Raw genomic sequence first — 27,748 nt, forward strand, 5'->3', positions numbered from 1 at the left:
GAAAACCCACCCCGATCGATGAATTGATTCCGCCATCCCTCAAGGTCCTCCTGCTGACTGTCCTCCCAAATTCTGCCTTTCCTTTTTCCAAGTTAATGGCGTTTTAGCCAGGCACAGGGCCACCCACGTGGAGACTACGCCTCCCAGACTCCCTTTCAGCTTCATGTGGTCATGTGACTATTAGAGGCCAATCAGAGGGTTGTGAGCCGAAGGGACGCTCCCAGCCTCCCTCTCAGCCCCCCCGTGGTCATGTGACTATTAGGGGGCCAACGGGGAGTGAGGAGAAGGGAAGTGCGCCGCCTTTGGCGTGAGAGCCAACTGCGAATTTCGGCCGTCTGACGTTTTCCAGACTTTTCCAGAGGCCGGGAGGCAGGTGCAGTGCTGATGGCGCTCCCCTTGTGTTCGGTGTGGGCGGGAGTCCAGGGGATGAGGGAGCCGCAGGAGGGAAGGCACCTGGGTCTGGGGTGTAGCAGGGAGCGCCTCCGCCTCTGCCAGGACGGAGAACCGCGGGAGGGTGGTGTGGGAGAGGGGGGCCCGGGTCCTGCGCAAGCTGTAGGTCTCTACGTCCTTAAGCCGCGGGCTCTGTGTAGAAACGTGCGCCCACAAGTGAGGAGTGGCCGGCAGCGAAGCTGAGGTGGCGCGCGTGAGGGGCTCCGTGGGACTCCTCACCCCAGCCCTCTGGGAGTCGGTCCGTCAGTCCCTCCGCGCACGTCCGGCGGGAAGCCCGGTGTCCCCGGTCCACCCCTCCCCTCCCCCACCCCCACCCCTCCCCTCCCCCACCCCCGCCCCTCCCCTCCCCCACCCCAGAATTAGGCGAGTCTCTCTGGAATCCTCCCACCAAACAGTTGCCAGTTTCCTTCCAAAGTTGTTCCTCGTCCAGGATCTCAAGTTCCAGGAGCACGTGCCCACAAAGCCCCGACTGTGCAGGAACGCAGGAGTGTCCCGGCAACAACCCCACAGGGAGCTTATGGCGCGTGCCCCCCGCCTCTGATCTTTTCCTTGTCTTTCACAGCGCTGCACGAGGGCTTCTCAGGCCTCCCGGCTTTCCTCGAGCCCCGCGCCCTCTGACCGCCACCGAGTCCAGCTCACTGTGGACCTGCAGCAGGGGTTCCTGACCGGTGTTGTTTCTCATCTCACCAGTGAGGCCCTGGACCGCTGCAGGTAGGGTCCTGAGGTCTGGGGAACCTTCCGGAGTTGTGCACGCCGGGCAGCCAAATGTGTGTTCACTGACTTCCTAAAAATCTCAAGCTCACACGACTGTGAAAATGGTTTCTATCTGGAGGGTGCGCTCAGTTCAGAGAGCAGGCACTCGTGCGCTTACCTAAGCTGACCAGCCCGTGGTCCCTCAAATGACGTTTAGAGAAGAAAGTCTTTTTTTGGTACACAAACCAGACTTTACGCAAAGTGTCCGTGTATAAAGAGACAAAATCGGGCCTGACTGTGGTGGTTCCGAGGTGGTTCTGAACCCATGTGACCCACTTTCCTCCTTCCTCAGCCAGTCTCGGGGATCATGACCATCCCCGTTCAACTGAAAGTGACGGTGGTCCCAGCTGCCCTACCATCTGCCGGGGCCCGCTTCATCCTGTCCCACGAGCAGAAACCCTAGGCTAACTGCTAACACACAACGGCGTGGATGAATCTCACAAACATTTTGTCCAGTGAAAGAAGCTGGGCACGATGAAAGGACATACTGTTTTATTCCATGGATGTGAAATTCTAGAACAGACAGATCTGTAGTGACAGAAAATCAGTAGTTGTTTCTGGGGCTTGACTGGGGAGGAGACATGAGAGAATGATCTGGGAAATAGAAAAGTCGGTATCTTGGTAGAGGTTTGGCTGACACAGGCGTTTGCACTTGTCAACACTCCTCAGATTGTAACGCTTACAACTGGTGCATTTCGCTGTATGAAAATTTCACCTAAAAAAAAAAAAAAGAAACCAACAAACAGAGAAGGTGGGGTGAGTAAGTGGCCTATTGTAGCCAGGCAGAGGGAGGGTGGGGGGCTCTGCTGAGAGCTAGCCTGGACACACAGGCTGGAGCCGGCCACGGAGCCATGACCAGGCGACCGGACTGTTTTGCCACTAAATGGGATGTACTGAAAGTTTTAGTGTAAGAGTGTGATATGACCAAAACTGTGTTTGAGAGGGTGATTATTTTGTCACTATCTCAGGTGGGCACATCCCAGCTTCTTGCTTTGAACTTTGCTGCTCGTTCTGGCCACCACGCATCTGAGCATCTTTTCTGTGTTTGGGGAATCAGGCAGAGTTGCCTCTAGACCCCCCACCAGACAGGCTGAAAGTGCCAGCTCCCAGCTTTCACACCTCCCAGGAAGCCAGGCGAGGGCTCCTGGCTCCAGGGGCATCAGAGCCAGTAGGCAAAGGAGCAGGGACCTCATGGGAACAGTCTGCCAAGAGTGGCCACCGCAGAGCAGCTGTGTCCAGTGTCCAGAGCCCCCAGTGTTAGGGACCAAAGAGGCCAGTGGGGGAAGCAGACTTGTCAGTGCCCCGGGGTGGGGGCTGCAGCATCTCCCAGCCGGTTTGAACTGGGACACTGTTCACAGCAAAGCAGCCTCTACACCTGACTGTTAGATCTCATGGAGATCTGGGAGCTCCCTAAAATCCTCTTATAAATTCCTTTTCTACTTTAATTAACTAGATTCAGTTTCTGTTGCTTGTAACTAAACCCTAACCAAAAACAGTTCCCTGCTCTGAGTGTTAGTTCCTTGGATCTGCAGGTAGCCATGGCAGAGACGCAACGGGGAGGACAAAAGTCGAGGTCTGAAACCCAGCCCTCTCATTAGTGTTCTGGATAAGTGCAGTGAGATTTTTACTCTTATGTCCTTGGGGCTCCTTGCCTAAGAATGTGAGAGTTACAGCAAATGACCTGAAGACCCCATCTAGCTCTAAAGACATGATGGTATGGTAGCTAACAGGTAATATCTGATAGGACTTGGTGTCTCTACTTGGAGGACTGTCCTGTGTGGAAAGGTGGTGCCATTGTCCCCCTGCCATAGTACCCCTACCCTGGGGGCATGTGAGGCCCCCGGTAGAAGCAGTATCCACCAAGAGTTCCGGCAGTAGACAGGGCAAAGGCTCTCTACCATCAGCTTTCTCCTTTGTCTGTAACATGCCTCTGCTCCAAGACTTTGGCCCGGAGGCGGGAGGTCAGGGTATTCATCTTGCCCTGTTGAGAGCTGAGTCCAGCTTCACTAAGCACTCAGCTTAATTATCAGAACTGGGAACTGGGAATTCTTAGACACATGTGGCTGTAATTCAGTGCAGGACTTCTCACTTGTTTGAGGAACTTCTTCAAAATCAGCTTACCTGAACCATAGATTTCCCAAAAAGATTCTTCCAGCTGGACAATGTGTTTGCTTCAGACAACTGTGTATTTATCAAAACTCCTTCTAGATCCTTGCCTTTTTTTATTTAAGTTCAATTAGTTAACATATAGTGTATTAATAGTTTCAGAGGCAGAGTTCAGTGATTCCTCGGTTGCATATAACACCCAGTGTTCATTACATCAAGTGCCTTCCTTAATGCTATCACCTAGTTACCCTATCCCCCCACCTCCCCTCCAGCAACCCTAGAGTTAAGAGTCTTTTGTGGTTTGTCTCCCTCTCTGATTTCATCTTATTTTATTTACCCCACGCTTTTCCTATGCTCCTCTGTTTTGTTTCTTAAATTCCACATATGAGTGAAATCATATAATTGTCTTTCTCCAGTTGACTTATTTCACTTAGCATAATACCCTCTAGTTCCATCCACATTGTGGCAAATGATAAGATTTCTTTTTTTGATAGATGAGTAATATTCCGTTGTATATATAGACCACATCTTCTTTATCTGTTCATCTGTCAGTGGACATCTGGGCTCTTTCCATAGTTTGGCTATTGTGGACATTGCTGCTATAGACATTGGGGTGCAGGTGCCCCTTCAGATCACTATGTTTGTAAAAAGACAGTCTCTTCAACAAGTGGTGTTGGGAAAATTGGACATCCACATGTAGAAGAATAAAACTGGACCACTTTCTTACACCTTACACACAAACTCAAAACGGATGAAAAATCTCAATGTGAGATAGGAATCCATCAAAATCCTACAGAAGAACACAGGGAGCAACCTCTTTGACTTCAGCTGAAGCAACTTCTTGCTAGACACGTCTCCAAAGGCAAGGGAAACAAAAGCAAAAAATGAACTATTGGGACTTCATCAAGATAAAAAGCTTCTGCACAGCAAAGGAAACAGTCGACAAAACCAAAAGACAACCCACAGAATGGGAGAAAATATTTGCAAATATCTTACCAGATAAAGGGCTAGTATCCAAAATCTATAAAGAACTAATCAGACTCAACACCCCAAAAACAAAAAATCCAGTCAAGAAATGGGCAGAAGCCATGAACAGACATTTCTCCAAAGAAGAACTACAAATGGCCAACCGACACATGAAAAAATGCTCCACATCACTTGGCATCAGGGAAATACAAATCAAAACCACAATGAGATGCCACCTCACAGCGGTCAGAATGGCTAAAATTAACACACCAGGAAACAACAGATGTTGGCGAGGATGTGGAGAAAGGGGAACCCTCCTACACTGTTGGTGGGAATGCAAGCTGGTGCAGCCACTCTGGAAAACAGTATGGAGGTTCCTGAAAAAGTTGAAAATAGAGCTACCCTATGACCCATCAATTGCACTATTAAGTATTTACCCAAAGGATAGGTCCTTGTCTTATTGTGCCCACCAAACCTAAACTATTAATGTCGAGAACTTTGTGCCATCCAGTGTGGTCTCCCCATCGAAAAACCCACCCTAAACCACTGAAGACACATAGTGGGCTAAATGGTGGCCCCCAAAAGATATGTCCACGTGCTAATCCCTCAAATCTGTGAATGTGACCTTATTTAGGAAAAAAAAGGGAGGTCTTTGTTGACGTAATTGAGGGACTTTGAGATGAGGAGAACGTCCTGAATTACCTCAGTGGGCTCTAAATCCAATGCCAAGCACCCTTATAAAAGACACACAGAGAGAAGAGGAGAAAGCATTGTGATCACAGGGGTGGGGACTAGCAGGGTACCATCCCAAGCCCAGAAATACTGATCACCCCAAAGCTGGGAGAGGCCAGGAATAGATTCTCCCTGGGAGCCCCCTGCTGGATTTTGGACTTCTAGTCCTCTGAACTGTGAGAGAAGAAATTTCTGTTGTTTTAAACCACATAGTTCATGGGAATTTGTTACGGCAGCCACAGGGAACCAGTGCAAGGGCTAATAGTCATCTCATGGTTGACGTATCTGAAACTGAGCTCCAGGTTCCTCCCGAGGCCACAGCACTCAGGATCTTACCTGAGTGGGTTGTCTCCTTCCTTCCAGCTGCTCAGCCTGAAACATTGAGACATTCTTGATTTCTCTCTCACACACATTTCATAGTCAAGCCATCAAGAAATCTTGTAGCTTCTACCTTGAAAGTAGGAACCCAGAATCTGAGCTCCCCCCATCACTTCCCCTGCTTCCATATGCTAGATTATTTCAGGGTCCTCCAACTGATCTCTCTCTCTTCTTTTCTGTTTCTCACTCACACATTCTCATACATTCCATTCCAGCCTCATTGTCCCTTTAATACTCCGGGGCCTTTGCATAGAACTGCTTCATCTCCCTAGAGCACACTTCACCTGACAGCTATATGGCTCAGCATCTCTCCACCTTCAAATTTTGCTCAAAGGTCACTTTCTATTAAGTTCTCTCTTGACCACTCATCTAAAGTACCAGCAACTCCCCCAGCATTCCTGATCTTTCTTATCCTACTCTATTTTTCCCCTGTAGTCCTCAACACCTTCTGTCATGCTTTGCCCTCTCTTTATGTACTGTGTGTGTTTATTGTCCTGTCTCCCCACTAGAATGTAAACTGTAGGCTAGCAGGCATTTTACTTCCTTTATTCCCTGATATATCACCCAGCAAAGTGCCAGACTCAGAGTAGGCACTCAATAAATATTTGTTGAATAAATAAGTGAAATAAAGAGTCGGCTATTTCTTTCATAACAGAGTGCATTTGTTGAGATCACAAAATAAATGAAATTGTGTGGTCATCAAAACTTACTGTCTGTGCTGTAGCATTTTGAAATATGAAGATATTCCACTTTATGAAAATGGTTGTCATTTTTTTCATCTTATCAGCTGCATTTTAGAAGCCTCCCCACTTTGTAGATGCAGTTGATGACTTACCGCTGGCAACAGCGGCATTTTTCTCCCTAGTCTGGACCGAGATAATCATTGTCACAGGGCATGCTGAGGACATCCGTAACACTCAGAAAGGCTAGGTGATCCTGTGCAACAAACAAGCCCCGGATCTCAGTGGCTTAGAACAGGAGCAATGCCTTGCTCCCATGAAGTCCCTGGTGGAACTCAGTGATGTCCCCACAGCTGCTCTCCATGTAATGTTTCATTTCTACTCCTCCTTCCTAAGTGTGCTCCCAGGACCGTTTTGGCAGCAGGGGAGAGGACCAGAGCCTCTACTATAAGCATTTAATGCTTCCACCTGCAAGTGACATGTTTCTCTTCTGCTGCATGCCATTGGCCAGAGCCAGTCACAGGACCTCAAAGGCATGGGGTCCAGAAAAGAGGGGATGCAGAACTCCTGACGAGCACCATCATGGATACCCCTGCAGGTAGAGCGGAGTATCTGTTATATATTTTTGAGCTCTTTGTTCTTATCTTTTGTCAGTTTGTAATAAACTGTTGGCAGTTTTTCTTATTAATTTGAAGGAACTCGTCAATGCTTTGCTTCAGATATAAGTTGCCAACACGGTGTTGCAATTTGTCTTTCAACTTTTGATGTTTTTATGGTGGTTTATGCCATGCAGAGTTAGGCATTTTTAAAACCTTTTTATTGTAAAATAAAATTCTATGCATGGGTACAGAAAAGCACACAAAAGAGATGTATAGCTTAATGAGTCATTTTAAGGCAAACACCCTTGTAAACAATACCCAGGACAAGAATAGCCTCCTTAGAAACCATCCCTTTCTATCCTGTTGCCACTTCTCCCTCTTCACAAAGTGACCACTCTTCTGAGCTGTTGGGTCATCACCTCCTTGCATTTCTGAATAAATTGGTCACCCAGTGCATATCCTTAGGACACAATAGTTCAGTCTTGCCCACTTTTTAAAAATCATGTTATGCCTTTTAAGTCTCATTTAATTTCACAATTACCCTTCCATCCTTTTTTTTCTTGCAGTTTACCTGTGGAAAGTTCTGGGGTATTTTTGGCTGATTGCAACCCCACAGTGCAATTCAGCGTGACCTTCTGGTCTCTGTGTTTTCCTGCAAATTGGCAGCTGGACCCAGAGGCTTGATTAAGCCATGTTTCATCCCTTTGGCAAGACTCTAGGTGGTGTCTCTTGTCTACTTGCATAGGTTAGAATCTCCAGTGCAATGTTAAATAATAATAGTAAAAGCAAGCATCATTACCACATTACTGATTTTAGTGAAAGCACTTCTAGGGGGCCGCCATTAGGAATGATGCTGGATTTTGAGCTACGATAAATATGTTTTATTACGTATCCATGGTGGATAAGGTAGGATGTATCTACCCCTGTTTCTTTGAGTACTTTGTTTTAATTGGAATGGATATTGAAATTTTTCAAATGCCTTCTTAGCCTAAAATAAAAATGATCTTTTCATTGCCTTTGAATTATATCATTTTATTAGGTTTCCTCAAATTGAATTGTTCGTATATTCCTCACATAATAACATACTTGGTCATGATGGATTTGAAAATGTTACTAGGTTAGTTCATTAATATATTTTTGTTGAAGTATAATTAACATTACTCAGCCATAAAAAAGAATGAAATCTTGCCATTAATGTATTTTATTTAGAATTTTTGCATCTGTATTCGTGAGTGAGAGTTTATTGTTACCATTACCATGTCTGCTCCCACTGCAGTCCACTAGGTATTAATGTCAAGGTTATGCTCTTTTCGTAAAAAGAATTTGAAACATTTCCTTCTTTTTCTGGCTGCATGCTTCATGGCTGGAGTAGATCCTCTAGGAATTGCCCCAAGAAGGATCATGTTTTCATAGTTCTTTCATGTCAGAGGTATTTCTGTGGGTAGCCTTTCTACTTTATGGACAGTTTAGAGGGATGTAACATCATGACTTACATCCTCTTTCCATGAGAATGTTGTAAGGATTTCTCTGTCCTTTCCTCTCTCTCTCTCTCTCTCTCTCCTTGCTTTAAGTGTTACTATAAAAATACCTGAGATCTGCTTGGATTTCTTTCCTCCACATGTCTTCCTTTTCTCGCATGGCTGCCCAAAGGAGGCTTTTCTTTCTTTTGGAAGTTTAGTGACCAGCCAGGAATGTTCCAGCATGAACTGCTGCAGGTACCGTGGAGTGCTCCTTCATCACATAGGCTCAAGCCTTGTTTGATTTCAAAGGCATTTTCTTGAGTTGTATCTTCAAATATTTCTTCTCTGCCTTTCTGGTTTCCTTCTTCAGGGACTCCAGTTAAAACGTATGTAATTTCTTCTCTCACAGCTTTTGTATCATGCACTCCGTACCCCATTTTAAAACTGTCTTTTCTAGATTTTTTTTCTTTTTGTTTCTGTCCTCTACTTGAGAGGTTGGCTACCACTCTGCTGTTTTGTATTAGTTTTAGCTTTGATAGTATCCCTTTTGTTCCCTCCAACTCCATCTGCTTTCCTGAGATGGTTTTCTTTCTTTCTTCCACCTTTTTCCTGAGCTCTGTCAACTTTCGCTTTACCCTCCTCTCTCACTTGATATTTTCGGCATTTTATTTTCCACCTCCTTTATTTGAGATTATTTCCTTAAGTTTTTAAAAACTCATGGTGAATGTTTGTTTGCAGATAGAGTTTTCATCTGTATGCTGTGGGGCTGTAGACAGGATAATGTCGTTTCCCCCCCTGCCAAGATATCCACATTCTGACTCATGGACCCTGTGAATACACTGTGTTATGTAGCACAGGGGAATAAAGGTCGCAAATGGAATTAAGGCTGCTAATCAGATTACTTTAACATAGGGATATCCGGGTGGGCTTAATGCAATCACAAGCACCCTTCAATGTGGAAGAGAGAAATCCAAGTGATAAAATACAACAAAAACTCAACTGGCCATTGCTGGCTTTATAGCTGGAGGAAGAGGCCATGGGCCAAGAAATGTGCGTTCCTCCAGAAGCTGGAAAGGACAAGAAAACGGTCCTCCCCAGGGCCTCCAGAAGGAACGTGGCCCAGTGACCCCCATCTCAGACATCTGGCCTCCAGAACTGTAAGATAATAAATCTGTGTTGCTTAAAGCCACTGATTTTGTGGCAAATTTTTTTTTTTTTTTTTTTTTTTTTGAGAGCATGAGAGCGGGGAGGGTCAGAGGGAGAAGCAGACTCCCCGCTGAGCTGGGAGCCCGATGTGGGACTCGATCCCAGGACTCCAGGATCATGACCTGAGCCGAAGGCAGTCGCTTAACCAACTCAGCCACCCAGGCGCCCGTGGCAATTTTTTATGGAAGCAATAGGAAATTAATACACATTGCAAAATGTCTTCAGTATTCTTGGTAAATGTTTGCTGCTCTTTTTCTCTTTTTTTCTTTTAGAACATGTACGTAGATGTGTATGTGTAGACGTATATATATACACACACACGTACATACAGCTTATATTTACTTTTATATGTGTGTACATATTATCACTGAATGAGTTAAGGCAGGGAGGCCCCGGCAGCGTTGTAGTCCTGTAGGCTTTCAAGATGCCAGGTCTTGCTCGGAAATTGCCGCTAGAACAGATTGCCTCCTGGAACACACATCTTCATGATTCTTTGTGCAGACGTCTCTAGACCCGAGGGGTTCCAGTGGGGCATGTGCCCATCTCTTTCCGTCCTGCCCACATCAGAGCCGCCAGCAAGAGGATCTGCCAGTCAGGGTGTGTCTCTGGCTCTCCAGAACTGTGTTTCTGCTGATGTTCTCTGAGCTTTGTAGCATCTGGGCTGCCCCCACCCAGATCTGTCCTCAGCGTGTCTCCATTTCCTTCCAGCAACTCTTGTCACAGCACAGTTGCTTTCAGGGGCATCTGCCTTTGTGTTGGAGTTCACCTTCATTGCTGAAAATGAAGTTTGCATTTTTTACTGGTCTTTTTTTTATTATTTTTGGAGCATGGAGGAAATTGAGTTTCACAGATACGTTCATGAGAGAATTCTAATCTGAATTTTTAATAAGTGTCCCAGTTGACCAAAAGAAATCTTGGGGTCACACTTTGAGAAACATCTAGAAAATTTTCACTACTGAATGGAGAGACTTGACCCTGAATCAAAGACAAGCTCAGGGGTCCAGCCAGATGAGCACCTTACATCATGCTCGGCAAATACTAACGGCTCCATAAGCATACTGAGTGTAACAAATGGGATTTTTGCTAGGTCTTCTGCTAAGGAAGATCCTAAAGGCAAAGTATTTTTTGTTTTTCAAAAACTAGCAAAGATGTTAAGTAGGATAGTTTAGCCCCAGCCCCTAGCCAGATGATGCACCATTGGGGACCCTTGGTGAGAAAAGACCCAAGGAAGGTCCACAGGCTCTGTCTGCCTAAAAATATCTGTTAACCAACCTGCACAGCTTGAAAACTCTCACCAGCCGTTGGGCTGAAAAATGAGGTGGGAGGAATTGTCTCCAAAGACATGTGAACCCGGGTGCCCAGTCAAAGAGAATAGGACTGTATCCAGCCCTGCCATCAGACGAGAAACAGTCTTTGTTTATAGTAGCGATGAACCAACCACTGATGAAAAGGTCTTTGATTAATTCTTTAAACATTTGCTCCGTATCTATGTTGTCACATTTAGCAAAATTGTGGAGGCTGCTCTCAAATTTATGGAGATAATAAGTAAACATCTCGTAACTGATAAAAGTGTGTGTCCTGTGAGTAATGGCACGTTTTCTCTACTTTTGATCCAAATATCACACAATATCTAATCCTGCCATTACTACTCTGGAAAGAGTTATATAGATGCTTGCATCCTCTCTGACCTTGTCCGTTGGTTATTCACATAGATGGTGTGATGGGCTGAATTATGTCCCTCCCCCAAATTCAAATGTTGACATCCTAACCTCCAGCACCTCAGAATGTGCTTGCATTTGGAGATAGGGTCTCTTAAGAGGTAATTAAGTTAAAATTAGGTTATTGTAGTGGGACTGGTGTCCTTATAAGAAGGGATGCGGACATAGACATGCACAGAGGGATGACCACATGGGGACACAGGACAAGACGGCCGTCTACACGCCAAGGAGAGAGGCCTCAGGAGACACCAAACCTGCCGGCACCTTGATCTTGCACTTTAAGACCCCAGAACTGCGAAAACCAGTGTCTGTTGTTGAAGCCACCCAGTGTATGGGGCTTTGTTATGATGACCCGTGAAGACTGATACGGGCTGGTGGTTGGACAGAAGCTGGGCTGCATCAGAGAATGTTTGCTAAGTGTTGTTTGACTTTATCCTTGGAAAATCTGTTGCCCTGACAGCAGTCCCCCATGCTTTTCTGTGACTTTCTTGTAACAGACTCTCAGGAAATAATAAATATCTTGAAACTTAAGACAGACGTGAGTCTGCCAAGTTCATGTCAAGATCCCAACAGAGCCCGCCTTTCAGATAGGCTAATGAAGGGGGTACTTCCAGGTTCTAGCTTGGGTTTCTATAAAATTCCCAACTTAAGCACCCATCCTTCCCCTCCCCCAGCACTAGCAGTCTATGGACAAAAAGGTCAGCTCAGCTTATGGGCCAGTTAGCCTAATACAGTCAGTGACTGTGTCTTCCTCCAAACTTATTTCCAACTCAAAAGATGGATAATTATAAGAAATTTATTCTCAGCTAAGAAGGAGGAAAGCAATTATAATGATTTTTTGCATACATTTGGAGAATATTGATGCATTCTCCCCAGGTGTGTGGAAGCAGATTAGCATTTCCATTAATATTAGTTAATGTGGTTAGTATTTATCAAGCACCTTCTCTGCCCGGCCAGGCACTGTGCTTGGTGCTGCAGATACGAGAGCTGGTGCCTGGCTCAGTGGAGCTTAGGGTCTCAGGAGAGAGCCAAGCACTAGTGAAACAAAAACAGAGACACTTCACAGACTGCGACAAGCACAGTGTAGGAAAAGACGCGGGACCCTGAGAGAGGGAGGCGGCGGGGCCAGGCAGAGCAGGGGCCGAGGACGTGGGCAGCGTCGGAGAAGGTGAGAGAACAGGATGGAGTCTAGCCCGGCTGCACTCCGCAGGCTGCCGCAGAGATGCCCAGCCTGATAACTAAAAGCAACGAGGGAACCTTTGATGCTTCCTTTTGAACAGCTCCACTGAGCTACAGTTCGTCCGTTGAAAGGGTACCGTTTCCGTGGCTCTTCGTATGTTCACAGATCTGGCTGTCACCATGGTCAATTTTAAATCATTTTCCTCATGTCAGTAAGTCCCATCCGCCTCAGCCGTCACCCCACCACCCCCACCCCAGTCCTGTCTCCATGGGTTTGCCCACTCTGGACATTCCCGGTAAACGGGATCCCACGGCGCGTGCTCTTTTCTACCACAGATGAGAGGAGCCTAAACGGAAGGACGTGCTGGAGTGCAGAGATGCAGAGAGCCTTTCCCTTACGCCTGAGGCCCGCCTGCGAGGGAAACCACCTTCTCCTGCCCAAACTGTCTGCTTCTGTCTGCCCTTAAAGGTGCCTCAGGCTCACCCCTGCTGGGCCCCCACCCCCAGCAAAACTGAATACCTGCCTCAGGAGTTTCCTGCTCTTTGAAGCTTCCAAGGGAGTTGAGAATTCCCTTCTTCATGTTTTTCCTAAATGGGAAGTATCCTTTGGACTCAGTTTATCACATGATTATTAGTGTTCCTGTTTCCACTCTGGGTAGGGCCCGGGCAGCGCCTTCTCCATGTTTTTCAACCAAGCGTTTGGCAAAGTTGAGTTATTAACTTGGTGTTTTGTCAATAATCCAAGTATTTGCCTTTCATTAATTAATAGAGTGAAAATTTCCCCATGTCCCTGACAACAAACATGAACTCCATAAAGGGTTCATCCTGAGCTCTGGTGTTACGGAAAAGTCACTTGGGCTCTTTCCCTCATTAGTTCTCAGAATAAGTGGTGCCTACTTTTTTTTAAAAAATTTTATTTTTATTGAAATGAAATTCACTAACAAAATTAATCATGTTAAAGTCAACAGGTCTGGCATTTAGCGCGTCCACAACTTAGTACGACCACAACTCTATCCAGTTCTAGAACTTTTTCATCACCCCGAAAGGAGACCCCATCCCAATTAGCAGTTACTCCCCACCCCGCCCACCGCCGGCAACCACCAGTCAGCTTTCTGCCTCCATAGACTTGCCTCCTCTGGACATTTCATATAAACAGAATCCTAGGACATGTCACCTCTGGGTCTGCTCCTTTTCCTGAGCATCTTTTTTCCAAGGTTTATCCACGTCTTAGCGGGTGTCATGTTTCTTTCTTTTTATGGCTGAATAGTATCCACTGGATGGGTTCCATTTTGTTTATTCGTTCATCCACCGGTGGACACCTGGGTTGTTTCCACCTGTTGGCTCTTGCAAATAATGCTGCTGTGAATACGCATGTATGATGCTCTCCTTTTGAATGAACACTGCCCTGCACTCTCTCCCCAAGCACTTCCCCCTGCTCTCCCCAGAGCCCCTCTCCCTCTTCTCTAGCGGCTGCCAAGGTTCTGAAAGGCAGGCTCTCAAAGCCCTCGCTTCATCCTCAACTAACCCCCGACCCCCATCCTTCTCCATCCAGACTCACCACCAAAAGCCCTCACCAATCCCTAAGGAAAAGAGATGGTGGTCATGGTGGCCCTCCCGCTCCCAGTGTTCCCATATCTTTTTTTTTTTTTTAAAGATTTTATTTATTTATTTGACACAGAGATAGTGAGAGCAGGAACACAAGCACAAGGGGGAGTGGGAGGGGAGAAGCAGGCTTCCTGCCAAGCGGGGAGCCCGATTCGGGGCTCGATCCCAGGACCCTGAGATCATGACCCGAGCCAAAGGCAGACGCTTAATGACTGAGCCACCCAGGCACCCCTCCACATCTTTTTCTACGTTTTCCTATTTACATACACAAACATGCAGCTGAGGAAAATGGGGTGTTTGGGTGTGAGAGAGAGCGTAACGTAGATGAAATTATTCTGTACCTTTCATTTGGTAACTTGCTTTTTATTTTTTAATGCTGCATCTAGATGTTCCATCATGTTAGTACACACAGATGCACCTAATTATTTTTAGCTGCTGCAAAATTGTCCATAGCACCAGTCACAGCGGCATAATTAGCTTCTGATCTGTGGACGGACACGTGGGCTTTTCATTTTTCACTATAGCAAGTAATTCTGCCGTGAACATTGTCTAAATGCTTCCTCATCTAAAGCGTTGCTGTTTCTTCTGGGTTGATACTGGAAGGACATCTCCTGTCATTGGATATGTGCGTTTTTAATTTTAATAGAAACTACCGATTGCGCCACCCCACCCCACCCCCACCCCCGCCACATACCCGTTCCAACACTCCTGCTTGGAACAACCTGTTTCCCTGCACTTTTGCCAACATTCTACATTATCCAACTTGACGTGCTTGCAAACCTAGTGGGGCAAATAGTATTTAAGTCTTGTTTTAATTTGCATGTCCCCGATTACCAACCACATAATTGTTTTTAGATTGGACTAGAGCAATGGTTCTCAACCAGAGGCCACTCTGCCCCCGCAAGGAACAACTTGGCAATGTCTGGGGACATTCTTGGTTTGTCACCCTGGGGGAGCAGAGCTCCTGGTGTCAGGTAGGCAGAGACCAGGGCTGCTGCTACACATCCCGCTGGGCACCGGGCGGCCACACAACAAGGAAGGTCAGCAGTGCCCAAGCTGAGCATCCGTTGTTGAGAATGCCCGCCCAAATGATGTGTTTTATAAAACCTAGCGGTGCAGTCGTGCCGTGACAGAGAGAGAGAGTGCCCACAACAGGCCATGTGGTTTTTATAGAAATGATGATAATGAGATAGTTCCCAGCAAAACCTCATCTCCTTCCCCAAGTATTGGAGCATTGCCCTCTAGAATGACGTACACAAGACACACAGGCGGGCAGGACCTCCCGGGCCTGGTAATTGGTGATATGACTACGCATTACTTCTCCTCTCCAGCTTCAGGTGACAGTTTGGAGGTTTTTGAGTCACTCCCTGATGCGATCCCTTCTTTCCCTGCCTGTCCCCCTCTGACTCTGAGGGTGGGGCAAATTTCCCTGTCTGAACAACCCCCAACATCCATCCCTCTATGCACCTTACTTTTATTTCATAGGCAGGTCTTTGAAAACGCCGATTAAATTATTCAACATTTTCTGCAACATAATGAAAATTTATTCCCCCAACTTTCCAAAATCATTTTTGGTGTAAGAATTAACTGTTTAGGAAATAAATATTTATGCATATGATTCCTGACCTCTACCTCTCTACAAATTATGAAGGAAAATTCTGCACCAACTCGACAAAAATGAACCTGAAAAATAAATTTCACTGCATAAAAATCCCTAGGATTGACGTCAATGGGCTGGGAGCTGGAAAGGGCCTATCTCCCTCGTTTTTCTTTAATAGAATTTCACAAATAATCAAAAGAACAAACATTAAGAAAAGAACAATAAAGAGCCAAAATATTTGCTCTTTTGTAAGCTTTTGTTAAGAATGCCGTGCACATGCCAAAACTCATGGTCTAATAAAATAAGATGGTCTCCAAAAATGTAATATGGTTTCAGCCTTTGGCTCCCATTTGATGCATGTGGGAATGTTAGTAGAGGAAACAGGAGGGCTGAACGTGGGCTTACCCAGATGGCACTGGGTTGTGTAGCTTCCCGATGCTGGACAACCTCAGTCAAGGCTGTTGTCAGTTTACGATGCTGAGCCCCGGGGTGTTGAGCCTCCAGGTGAAGTTGAGACCATCATTGCTGCTTTAGAAATGGATGGGGGGTGGGGGTGCTGGGGACACATTGGAAGCAGCTTCCCAAAGTTTGGTCTCCCGTGTGTGTAAACTTGCAATTGCTGAGTTCTATACAACCATGAGAATCTTCCTGAATGTCTTGAATATTCCTTATTTGTTCATGTAACAAATATTTTAAGTGCCCTGGGTTAGACCGAATCACTGGTGTGAATTCTTTACTCACGGGTAGTCGTGTATCCACGTCCTTGCCATGGCTCCACAGCAGGCAGAGGATCTCTCCACAACTGGACACAGGGCTTGGCCACGTCATGGTTTGGCCAACACAGTGAGAAGCAAAGGCTCAAAATAGGCTCATCCAGTCGGACTTGCCCTCCTGCACTTAGGCCAACCCCATGTGAAGAATGTGCCTCAGAGCAGACCTGAACTGAGCGCATACTTGGAACCAAGCAGAGCCAGACCTAGCCTGGATCAAATCCCAGCCAACCAGCAGACAGGTGGGCCAGAAATAAATGCTTGTTATGGAATACCAGTGAGTTTGGGGGCGATTTGTTATGCAACATTGTTGTGGCAGCAGCTGACCAATACACACCAATAGTATTCCCAGACTGGGGCGCAGAGATTTTAAAAGTTTAATAAAAGAAGGTCCCAATGTTTAAGAAGCTCACAGTTGAGTGAAGGAGCAGACTTGTACACAGACGCACAACACAGATAGGTGCTGTTACAAATGCATGAGTCATAGAGACCCTGAGACAGGGTGGAGGGCTCTGCTCCTCCTGGGAGACCAGAGAACCCTTCCCAGCGTGGTGACTCAGACTGAGAGTCAACAGGCAAATCAGGAAGGGAAAGGGCCTTTAAAGCAAAAAGGAAGTGTGTGCGGTGTCCATGAATCTGCCACCATTCAGCCTGACTGGAGCACGGGATGTTAGGGGAAAGAATACTGAGGAATGGAGTTAAAATTGCCGGGGGGGTCCCACCACTCTGCACCCCATTGCAACCAGAGCATCATCCGCCCCCAGAATCCCTGCAGAAAAACCTGATGTAAAAACCTGAAAATGGTTAGAGACTTTGAAGCAGTGGAAGAAAAATTTGACCTGAAATCCGTATAACAAGAAATGGAATCACAACCTTAAAAAATGCTAGAACCTCCACATGAGGCCTGCTCGTTAGGCTCTGCCTGCTGGAGACCAAGGACCTTAGAAACAGTATTACCGAGACTGACAGGATCTGAAAGTCAGCAAAGAATTGGAAAGAAAAAATACCCAGAAGGATAAAGATCTAAGTGGGCTGAGGTCTCCCAAGCAGGAAAAAAAGAAATGACAAGATGTCAGTTGACCAAAATGTAGGTTTCTGCCCTCGGGGCAAGATTCCCACTGGCCCTGTCTCCTGCGCAAGGGCAGCAGATCCTGAAGAGCTCCCCGGTCGGGTGCCAGGACTGAGAGGCAAGGGCTTCCAGCGTATTCTGCATCACAGGAACCACCCTGGGAATTTTAACCATTTCACGTTTTACTCTTAGTGGATCTGTTAGGGTTCAGCCAGGGGAACAGAGCCGCCATGAGTGTGATGGGTTAGGGGTTTATGGACATTGGACCTTACATACATGTGGGTAAGCTGGGGATGGAGGGCGAAGGTGGGAGATCAAAGAAAAGTCGCTCGCTGGTCCCCCCGAAGCACAGAGCGGGCAAATGGCTCCTTGGGGGAAATTCAGGAAGTCACGTACAAATGGCAGCGTTAGTGGGCTGCACTGGGCAGGCTGTGGAAAGGACTGGGACCTCGAGCCCTGTGTGGCAGCTGTTACTCCGGACCTGCGGCCAGGAGCTGCGGGGGGGGGGGGGGGGTGCGTCACATGGGGCCCTGGGCAGTGACCACAAGGATGAATAGAGGCTCATGCCTCAGTCGCTGGGGAAGCTTTTGGTGCAGCGGCCAGGCAGCTCAAGTCAAACTGGCTTCTTACAAAAATCCAGGGGTAGAACTCATCCCAGGCTAGGGGTTTAACGATGTCCTCAGGCCCGGCCCAGTCCCATTGCTAAGCTCTGCTGTCACCACGCTGTCTTCTCCATTGGTTGGGAATATCCTGGCAAACAACCAGAAATATGACCGACCGCGGCCGCACATGGCAGGAAAAGCCATAAAGGACACTTCTGGCAAAAGGGGCCCCTGGCTTGGTTGCAGCTTTGGAATCGAGACCAGCCCAGGAGACAGAAATTCCCCAGGAAGAGCAGGGCGAATGCGGAGGACCGCAGAGGAGGTGGGGCGAAACGGGAGTTAGAGTAGAAGGGAGACCTGCCCTTGTGTGAAACCACAGGCAAAGGGAAAGAAACAATATATAAAAAATGATTTAGCATCTACAAAACCACAACTAACTAGAATTCATAACAGAAGGACTAACTCTCTGAAAGAGCAGTAGCAGTGACGACAAAGCAGAGCGTAGCTTTGCTGGACCTCAGCTCAGAACGTGGAAGTGGACAGACTCCCGGTTTCTCCCTGATCTGTCAGCGTCTGCAAATGCACACGGATGCACCATGAGCACTCACGTGGGGGTTACAGATAGATTTTAGCAGGAAGGCAAATTCCCAAAGACAGGATCTGCAAACGATGAGAGCAGCCGAGCGAACAAGCGATGTCACGAAGTCGGTATTTTGGGGGATCATGAGCAGTACCACTCACCCCTCCCAGTCACCCTGGAAATCCCAGCCATCGATCTGAGGTTGCCGGTTATGGGGGCAGATGTGTCCGTGTAAATCCGTGATCCTTGCCGGGAAACAACGGTGGGGGGTGTTCGTGTGGCTGGAGGTCAGGTTGTCATGGCGTCAGTGCTCAGCGCTGTGGCCGCCAGGGGTCCATGACCAGGCATCTGTCCACGTGGCGTCGCTGCGTAGCAGGGAGCCTTCACACCCCTGGGGTTCAGGTTGTCTTATAGCTTCAGTTGGGCTCTGGCGCCCTAAAATATGTTCAGCACTTCAAACGAAGTAAATGTTTGTGGAAGGAATTTAAACTATAACGGAGTTTGAGAAATAATAGACCCCACAGACCACGAACAGAGCTGGGCTCTTGATGAGAAATTCTCTCCTTCAGGTCCCGTTTGACCCACTCACGCCTCTGAGATCCTGGCCTGTTTTCTGCGAGGGCCTGTGATTCAGTCAGAGCCTGGGTGCCTGATTGAGGCAGCACGGAACGTTCCGGGCACTGGACTCAGGGGCAGTCCAGCTGACCCTCACTGTTCGTGGACTCGGCATTCAGGGATCTGCATGCTCACTAAGATCGAGTGCTCGCCCAGGAACCCGCACAGGCCAGCAACACAATGGGGTACCTGTCATTCCGCTGGGGTCACCATGACCAAGCATCACCCACGGGCACTTACAGAACAGACATTTGTTGTCTCGCAACCTCGAGGCTGCAGATCTAAGATCAAGGTGTCACAGGGCTGGCCTCTCCTTGGCTTGCAGACCCACCTTCCCGCCAGTCCTTGCGCGGCCTTTCCTCTGCCCACGAGTGCTGGCTCTGTGCGTCCCAGTCTCCCCTGAGGACACCAGTCAGATTGGATGAGGGCCCATCCCAGCGACCTCAGTTTAGCTCAGTCGCCTCTGTAAAGGCCTGTCTCCCATACAGTCACTCCCGGGGGTGCTCAGGGTTAGGACGTTGGTGCGTGAACTTGCAGAGGGGACACAGCCTGGCCCTCACGGTCACGCGGCGCCATGTTTCCTGCTGAGGTGGAACAAGGCCACGCTCTGCCTGCTCGTGGCAGCTCTCACGCTGTAAACAAGTGTCCTCTTCACGGTCTGTTTAGTGCACCTGATTCACATTGTCGTGCTTTCTGTTGGGAATTTTGCTATTAAAACGGTCCTCAGACACAGCGCTGAGGTGCTGGCTCATGTTTCCAAGCTGAGGAGGCTGCCATGCGCCTTATGGACGAAATGTGTGTGGGAGGTGAGCATCGTTCAGGCCTGCGTTATGATGCCATCGTCCTGAGGTCAGAGTTAACGAATCACCAGTCTGCACTAACTAAGGTGTCCGTAAACATAAGCACACGTAACACAAAGTAACTATTGACCGACTGACAAAAACGGGACCAGAGGCTCATGGGAACGTGACCCTGTGCTTCCCCAGGAAAAAGTCCAGAATTTGCTAATTCGGGACTCACAATAACTTCATGGGACCCAATTCTGAGTAACTTAGAACCCACTAAAGCTTGATGCCCATCTAGGCTGAAGGAGATGCTTTGAACTGCCTTTCGGCTTAACTTACTTCATTTGTTGCCCACCCTCCCCCACCCCAAATCAAACTCACAACTCGTGGCCTGAATGTCCAGATGTTTTCATAAACTCCTTCATGGAGGTTGCAAAGCCTTCCCTAAAATCGGTATGGTACAGTTTGTTTCTTTAAAAGAGGGAGCACCAAGCAAAGAAAGACTTTGATTATAGGTATCTGGGAAACTGTTCCGTGAGCTCTATTTATGCATCAACTTGTCATTCAAATTCGAACCATCTGTGTTTATTGTTTCTTCCACGTAAAAGAAAAGGAAAGTACATGATATAATTGAGAAGAAGAAAGAAAGGGAGGGAGGAAGCAAGGGAGGGAGGGGGAGGAAGGGACTCCACGCGAAGTAAGTCATCCACAGCAAGCCCCGCTGTGGCTGAAGCAACCCTGAACGAGCACCTTTGCCTGCAAGCACTCCTGGCCAGTCTCCTTGAAAGAAAGAGAACTAACCCTTACCCTCGATATCTCAGTTGATCAGGACAACGACGCAGAGAGCAGGTTATTGTCCCTGTCTTATGTTGGATTGTACATACAGCAAAGAAAAGACTTGGGTGTATCTGAGAGTGCCCCAGGGAGCATAGCCAGGGAGTGGGGAAGCGAGACAGAGGAGGAAGATGGATAACTGGGTGTGTGAATGTGAAGGTTCTTGCCGTGAGAACTCTCGCAGAGGCTGTGCACAATGTCCAGAAGTGCCCTCCCCCAGCAGTGAGGTAGCTGGGGTGTTCATCCACCACCCCCTTTCTGCACTGGCCGAGTCTCTCTCCTGGGGTGTTAACGTGCATCACCCTCCTGTGGCATGAGAGTGGACTTAGGTGGGGGACACGGAGCTGCTAGTGAGTATAAGACCTACCCATGGGGACCCCTGGTAGGGCCAAGGGGATGTGGGTGGGGCACTGAGTCGAAGTCTCCGTTTTACGGGTGAAAAATGGGAGGCAGCGTGTTCAAGGTTACCCGTGGTAACCGAGAGAGAGGGTGTAGTAGTTATCGCTTGCCGTGTAATAAATTAAAGAAGACGTCTCCCAAGTTGGAAGGAGGGCATGCATCCCCCTCTATGCTCAGATCCCAGAACTTTCCAGATTCTCTCTCCTTCTTGTCCACCTGGTGGAGGATGTGGGCTGCAGAAATCTCCCCAGCATCTAAACTTCTGCTCTCTTTCCAACTGCCTGCCTGCCCCCATTCAGGTATTTATTTCCTCCAGAGTGACATGAAGTCTGGGGATGTTGACTCCACAATGTTTATACCAAATTTCTCTACCTTTTATCTAGGCTTTAATTTTTAAAACTTGAAATTCCATGATTTGATTTGACATTCCATTTTCCCTCGGGCTAGGAGCCACCAAGGAGGTCGTTGGGTTATAAGTGACAAGTTTCGGAGACTAACAGAGAAGAGGAACATGGTGAGTTCTCCACACAGTCATCCCTAAACACAAGTGACCTCATTTACCCCTTACCAGCTACCATCCTTACTCTACAGATAAAGGAACAAATTCGGGGAGAGGTAGAGTGACTGGCCCAAAGTCACAGGTAGGGTAGTGTCAGAGTCCAAAATCTGTGACTTTCCACGTGGTGGCCCTTGGATAGTTCTTGAAAAGACCGAAGGATCATTCGCCCGGGTAACTGGGCTGCTTCCTGCAGCCCGGGGCTCAAATTACAACACAGAATCTGACAAAAAAGATGAGCGTTTGAAAGCTGGACTGTCATGGGAAATCTGGGCGTGTGCGTGCCACGCAGATCTTTATCAATCCCAACACAGTAGCAGGTCTTGAAGCATCCATGTTATTAAATTCGTGTTTCCATCGCTTTCTATGTGTTTTTCGGCATCCTGTAATTCTGCTCTTGTTGGCGGTGACTGCTCTTAGCAGGAATTGACTCTGTCCTGGGCAAAGCAGCAATAATTCTAATAATAGTAGGCCACGAATCTTCCGTGATGCACATTTTGAATGTGTATTTTCTTCCCACTTAATGTTTTATTTTTTTTTTAAAGATTTTATTTATTTATTTGACAGAGAGAGACACAGCGAGAGCAGGAGCACAAGCAGGGGGAGTGGGAAAGGGATAAGCAGGCTTCCCGCGGAGCAGGGAGCCCAATGAGGGGCTCGATCCAGGACCCTGGGATCATGACCTGAGCCGAAGGCAGATGCTTAATGACTGAGCCACCCAGGCGCCCCTGATTGTTTTATTTAAGTGTTCTCCACTTTATATGCTATTAACTACCAAGGGTCTTGGTAAAATGTTATGTAAACAAACAAAAAAATACATCCAGTAAACATCTAACAAATGGACAGATGGATTAATTCATCAGTTTTCTGGACCAAGATGCCTCAGAGAGAATGCAGTGTATCCCAGAGCAAGACTCCTTACGTGAAGGGGCGTTCTCAAGGCGGTTTTCTCTCTATCATGTAGATCTTCACACTCATATGGGTTTTTTCTGTGCAGGTTCTTGGGAGCCCCTGTAACTCGGTGGTGAAGACAAAGCGCTTAAGATAAGGGAACAGAGTGATTGCCCCCGCACAGGGGCCGCCCACGCAGAGCTGACGTTACGACCCCCGGTGCGTGGCTGTCACCCTTCCTCAGCAGGCGGCTGTGCCCCAGATGAGGGCTCAAGGGTCGACACAGGTGGGGCCTTGATGTTGAGGCTTGTATTCGTTTCCTGTAGCTACTCTAACAAATCGCCAACACTGGGTGGCTTTAAAAGAAAACAGATTTCTTCTGCCAGAGTTCTGGAGGCCTGAAGTCCAAAATTAAATGTCAGTAGGACCACACTCCTGCCAGGCGCTCTAGAGGAGAACCCGTGCTTGGTCCCCTGGCTGCCCCTGGCTGCTGGCGATCCTGGGCCTGGGGCCACCCCACTCCAGTCTCTGCCTCCGCGGCCGCAGCGCTTCCTCCCCTCCTGTCTGTGTGTTTCTTGTAAGGACACTGGTCACTGGACTCCGGCGCCACCAAGAAAACCGGATGATCCCCTCATCTCAAGATCCTTAATTACATCTGCAAAGACCCTTTTCCCAAATAAGGCCACAATCACAGATGGCAGGGATTAGGACATGGACGTGTCTTTGGGGGGCCGCCATCCAGCCCACTGTGCATCTTCACTGGTTAGGGTGGGTCTTTCAATGGGATGGTGCAAAGTTCTTGACATAATAGCTGAGGTTTGGCAGGCACAGTAAGGCAAGGATCGAAAAGGAGTTCTGATAAATACAGTTGTTTGATAAACAAATGTTTTGCCCTGTTGAGCTCTCTGTCTTAGAAAATGTATGTTTGGGAAATCTGTGGTTCAGAGGAGTTGGTTTTGGAGAAGTTCCTGATGCAAGTGATAGCAAAGTGAAAAGCTACTGGACTCCCAACATGGGATGGGGGTCTCAGCACCAACCCCACCAAGGAGCGACCCTGCTGGGAATGGTACTGGCCAGGCTTCCTGGAATCATGGCGAGAAAACAGACCATAGATGATCCTAGCTAGGAATCAGCTTCAGATACCAGCTGAATCCTGGGAGTGGGGCAGGGAGCACAGCTTCCCATTGGACACCAGCCAGAGAATGCACACAGGGCAAAGCAATCCCTCTTATTGGAGACCAGCAGGCATGAGGCCAGGGGCGCTCCCTGACCCAGTGCCCTGGGTGGGGGTGCTCCTTTACCCACAGATGCCTCCTTGGGAGAGCAGGAATGCTGGAAGATTGAATAGTCCCCCCAAAAGATGGTATTTAGGGTGGCAGAGGCTGGTTGGACAAATGTAAAGTCTCCCTCCCACCCTTGATTCCAGCCGGGTGGGGCCCTGCTAAGGAAAATCAGGCCCGGGGTAGGAAACAAAGAAACTGTGTTTTATGGGCACGTCTGCGTGGGTGAACATTTGAGACGCTGCAGTAGGAATGTGAGCGAGGTGGAAAGAAGGGATTTGGGAGTCCCGGGGGAAGGGAGAGTTGGCACTGTCAGAATGATGAACAGGACGCTGGCAGGTCATCGAAGTAAGGTCGCTGCAGAGATTGCTCGAATCCTGCCTCGGAGGGTGTGGTGCTCCTTGTGCAGGCTGGGATGGCCAGAGAAACCTGCTGTGTAACCTGCGTCCCCCTACACCTACTTCACCTCGGGGGTTTCTTTTTCTTTTTTGGTGGGGTGCCCGCTGGGAACTACACACCTAGAGCAGGAAGAAGAGAGACCCAGGCCCAGGCCCCGGGAACACCAGCACTCAGCTGAGGGATACACCAGGGAGGAGGAGCCAGGGAAGTCACGAGGGGGGAAAATGGAGGCACGGTGGAAGAGGCACCACGAAAATGATGTTGAGAAGCCCACAGACAAGCTTCAGGGCTGCCGGAAGGTGCCATAGAGCATCACCCATCTGCTTGGCCAACAGTGGCCATGGCGTATGGAGTAGGGTGCTCTCACTCCGCAGGGGCTCTGGAAAATCCCTGGCCCGGCCCATGCCGCTGGCCCAACATCTGCCCTCTCTCTACTGTCCTCGAGAGTCTTGGACAATAAAGATCCAGCCCCAGGTGCCCTTGGTCTTGGGAGCATTAGAGCTTCTCTGGCCTTTACAAGTGCATTGTCTCCAGCTTACCAGCGAGGGATTTCTTTCTGGAAACAGAACAGCATCACCACTGCCCACTTAGGTTTCTCTTGAGAAACGGGTCACGGTGTCACCCTGAGTGCTACTGAGGCCCAGAGGTGCAAAAGAGCAGGGTTGGTGACGTCCCTTCATCCCCTGTCTGTGGCTGGGGTGGGCCTGTGCTGGACATGTGGCTAGGAAGACTGTGCTGAGACATGAGGCCACTGCCCTGCCCCTGAATCACAACGGCATACTTTATGTCTACCCAAAAACAGCATCCCGAAGGAAAAGAAGCAGTATCTGACTGGCCGCTCACCTGTGTGGCTGAGAAATGCAAAATCATTACAGTCCACCAAAGCACTATTTCCGGTTACAGCGTATAAAATTCCCTGAGTGGAGGGATCGGAAAGGAATCAGCAGTTTTGGGGCCCCGGAGGTTCCGGATTCCACCACAACTTCATTCATCATCTCTGGTTACTTTGATCTGTGACGGTCTGTGGCGGTCCTTGCGGTTCCTTGCCGGATTTGCTGACAGGTGTACTGAATCATGTCTCCCCGAGTTACTCACTCCCGGCAAACGGGCTTCCCCTTCTGACAGGTGGAGGGGGGCAGATCACTTGGATTCTGCACCTCTAGGCATCCCAACACCTGCAAGAGAAATCGGGGACCAATACGCCTCATTTTACCTGAGGCAACTGTGGCTTTCCACTTAGATTCACGCCTCCTGAAGTTACCAGTCTCCCAACAGTGATTACCTTACCACCACGCGGCTTTGCTCGCGGGAATGAATTTTCCCCAAAGAGGGCATCCAAAGGAGCAATGCTGTGATCTCCAAACATCCCATTTGGTCAGGATTTGAAGAATATTTATCTTGTTCGTCAGGGGCTGGGTGGTCTCTAATGTAAGCTTATGTTTTAAATGTACCACTTGCTCCGGAGCCTAAATATTCACAGCAGCACTGTTCACAATAGACAAAAGGTGGAAACGACCCAAGTGCCCAGGGACAGAGGAATGGATAACCGAAATGTGCTCCATACATTCTCTATATGGTGTTTTATAAATAGCATATTCCATTTATACATGTATTTACACATAAATGGAATATTATTCAGCCTTAAAAAGCAGGGAAGTTCTGGCACCTGCTACAATAGGGATGGACCTTGACGTTATGCTCCATGAAATAAGCCAGTCACAAAACAGGAATCCTATATGTTTGCACTTCTGTAAGGTCCCAGGAGTTGTTGATTCACAGAGACAGAAAGTAGAATGGTAGTTTCGGGAGGCTGGGGAGGCAGTGGGGGTCAGTGTAATCAGGACAGAGTCTCAGTGTGAGGAGACAAACGGTGGCAAAGGATGGACAACAGTGTGAGCATGCTCAATGCCACAGACCCCTGTGAGGGTAAATTTTATGTGTATCTTGCCATAATAAAAACATTATGAGTGGTTATCTGTGAGGAATAGGACTTGGGACAAAGGAAAACTGGGTTTTGTTATAAGCCTTGTGATAGTATTTGATTTTTAATTACATATATGTAATACTTGTATAGATATTAATTTAAAAAATCAAACACAGGGCTCCTGGGTGGTTCAGTCAGTTAAGCATCTGACTCTTGGTTTTGGCTCAGGTCATGATCTCAGGGTCATGGAGTCGAGTCCCGCGTTGGGCTGTGCACAGAGTCTGCTTGTCTCTCTCCCTCTGCCGCCCCACTCCCCTCCTCTCTCAATCTATCTATAAAATAGATAAATAATCTTCTTTAAAAATCAAACATAGGGCGCCTGGGTGGCTCAGTTGGTAAAGCGACTGCCTTCGGCTCAGGTCATGATCCTGGAGTCCCGGGATCGAGTCCCGCATCGGGCTCCCTGCTCGGCAGGGAGTCTGCTTCTCCCTCTGACCCTCCTCCCTCTCATGCTCTCTGTCTCTCATTCTCTCTCTCAAAATAAAAAAAAAAAAAAAATCAAACATAGTAAGTGTATCTTTTAGTTGGAGGAAGAGGAAACACATATAAGAATATAGAAAAACAGCCATCTCTATCCCATGTGTCTTATCTCTCCAGAATGAGAAATACCATATTTTTCTTCCCTAATACAACTGACAGAGGGGCACCTGGGGGGCTCAGTCGGTGAAGCGTCTGCGTTTAGCTCAGGTCATGATCCCAGGGTCCTGGCATCGAGTTCCGCATCCCTGCTCAGCGGGGAGTCTGCTTCTTCCTCTGCCCTTTCCCCCTGCTCATGATCTTTATCTTTCATGCTCTCTCTCTCAAATAAGTAAATAAAATCTTTAAAAAAAAAAACTGGCAGAGATGTGGATGCAGTTTGGAATGACTGAGCTCTTACATCAGACATCCTTCTCTTAGGAAAAGGGAAGGCTTTTTGTTCACATTTTTCAAAGCACGCTCATAAACATCTGATTCGATGTCACACCTTCATATTATGAGGAAGTGCATCTTCATTTTTAAAATAAGGGACCTAAAACTCGGGTTAATGATAAATTTCCTGGCGTAGAAGCCTCAGTGCCTGCTGCAACCACACGTATCACGGAAGAGCGAATGCGCCAGATACCCGTGGTCATCGGGGGCACCATTGTCTCCAGAAGCCATTGACAGTTAACAAAACTGTCTGTCATCTATTTACCCATCATCTGTCTTCTGTCTGTGTCCTCTGTCCTCTGCGTTCAGTCTGGGTACTATCTGTGTATTTACCTGTGCCCTGAAACAGCACCCGCTCACATCCTCGGCCCAGGTGGGCATTCGCCCAGGACTCCTCACGTCTAACACAGTGCTATGGCCGCTGCATTCGAAGACGCCCACTCTGAAAGCACACCATGTGTCCTCGAAGCTGTCGTCCCGCCACGTGTAAGACATGCGTGCAGCGCCCGGAGTGATCATCCGCGCGTTGCTTCCCAGGCGTTTCCAGCACAAACGGGTATGTCTCTTCCAAGGACAGCATGTGGGGGACTCACTGGTGAAATGAAGCAGGCCTGCCGATGAAATGGAGTGAGCTCGGACAGGA

General features: G+C 48.0%; 1 long non-coding RNA gene across 1 annotated transcript; it reads left to right on the plus strand.

The window, feature by feature from the left end:
• The first annotated feature begins 252 nt into the window (after positions 1 to 252).
• On the plus strand, positions 253 to 27,748 carry LOC145721391 (uncharacterized). The gene is made up of 4 exons (XR_014145064.1): positions 253 to 373; positions 1,013 to 1,161; positions 21,534 to 21,600; positions 27,455 to 27,748. It is a non-coding gene; the product is annotated as an uncharacterized LOC145721391 (long non-coding RNA).

The sequence above is a fragment of the Leptonychotes weddellii genome, chromosome 5 (genome assembly GCF_054177405.1).
Source record: "Leptonychotes weddellii isolate Sample4059 chromosome 5, ASM5417740v2, whole genome shotgun sequence".
Classification (NCBI taxonomy): Eukaryota; Metazoa; Chordata; class Mammalia; order Carnivora; family Phocidae; genus Leptonychotes; species Leptonychotes weddellii.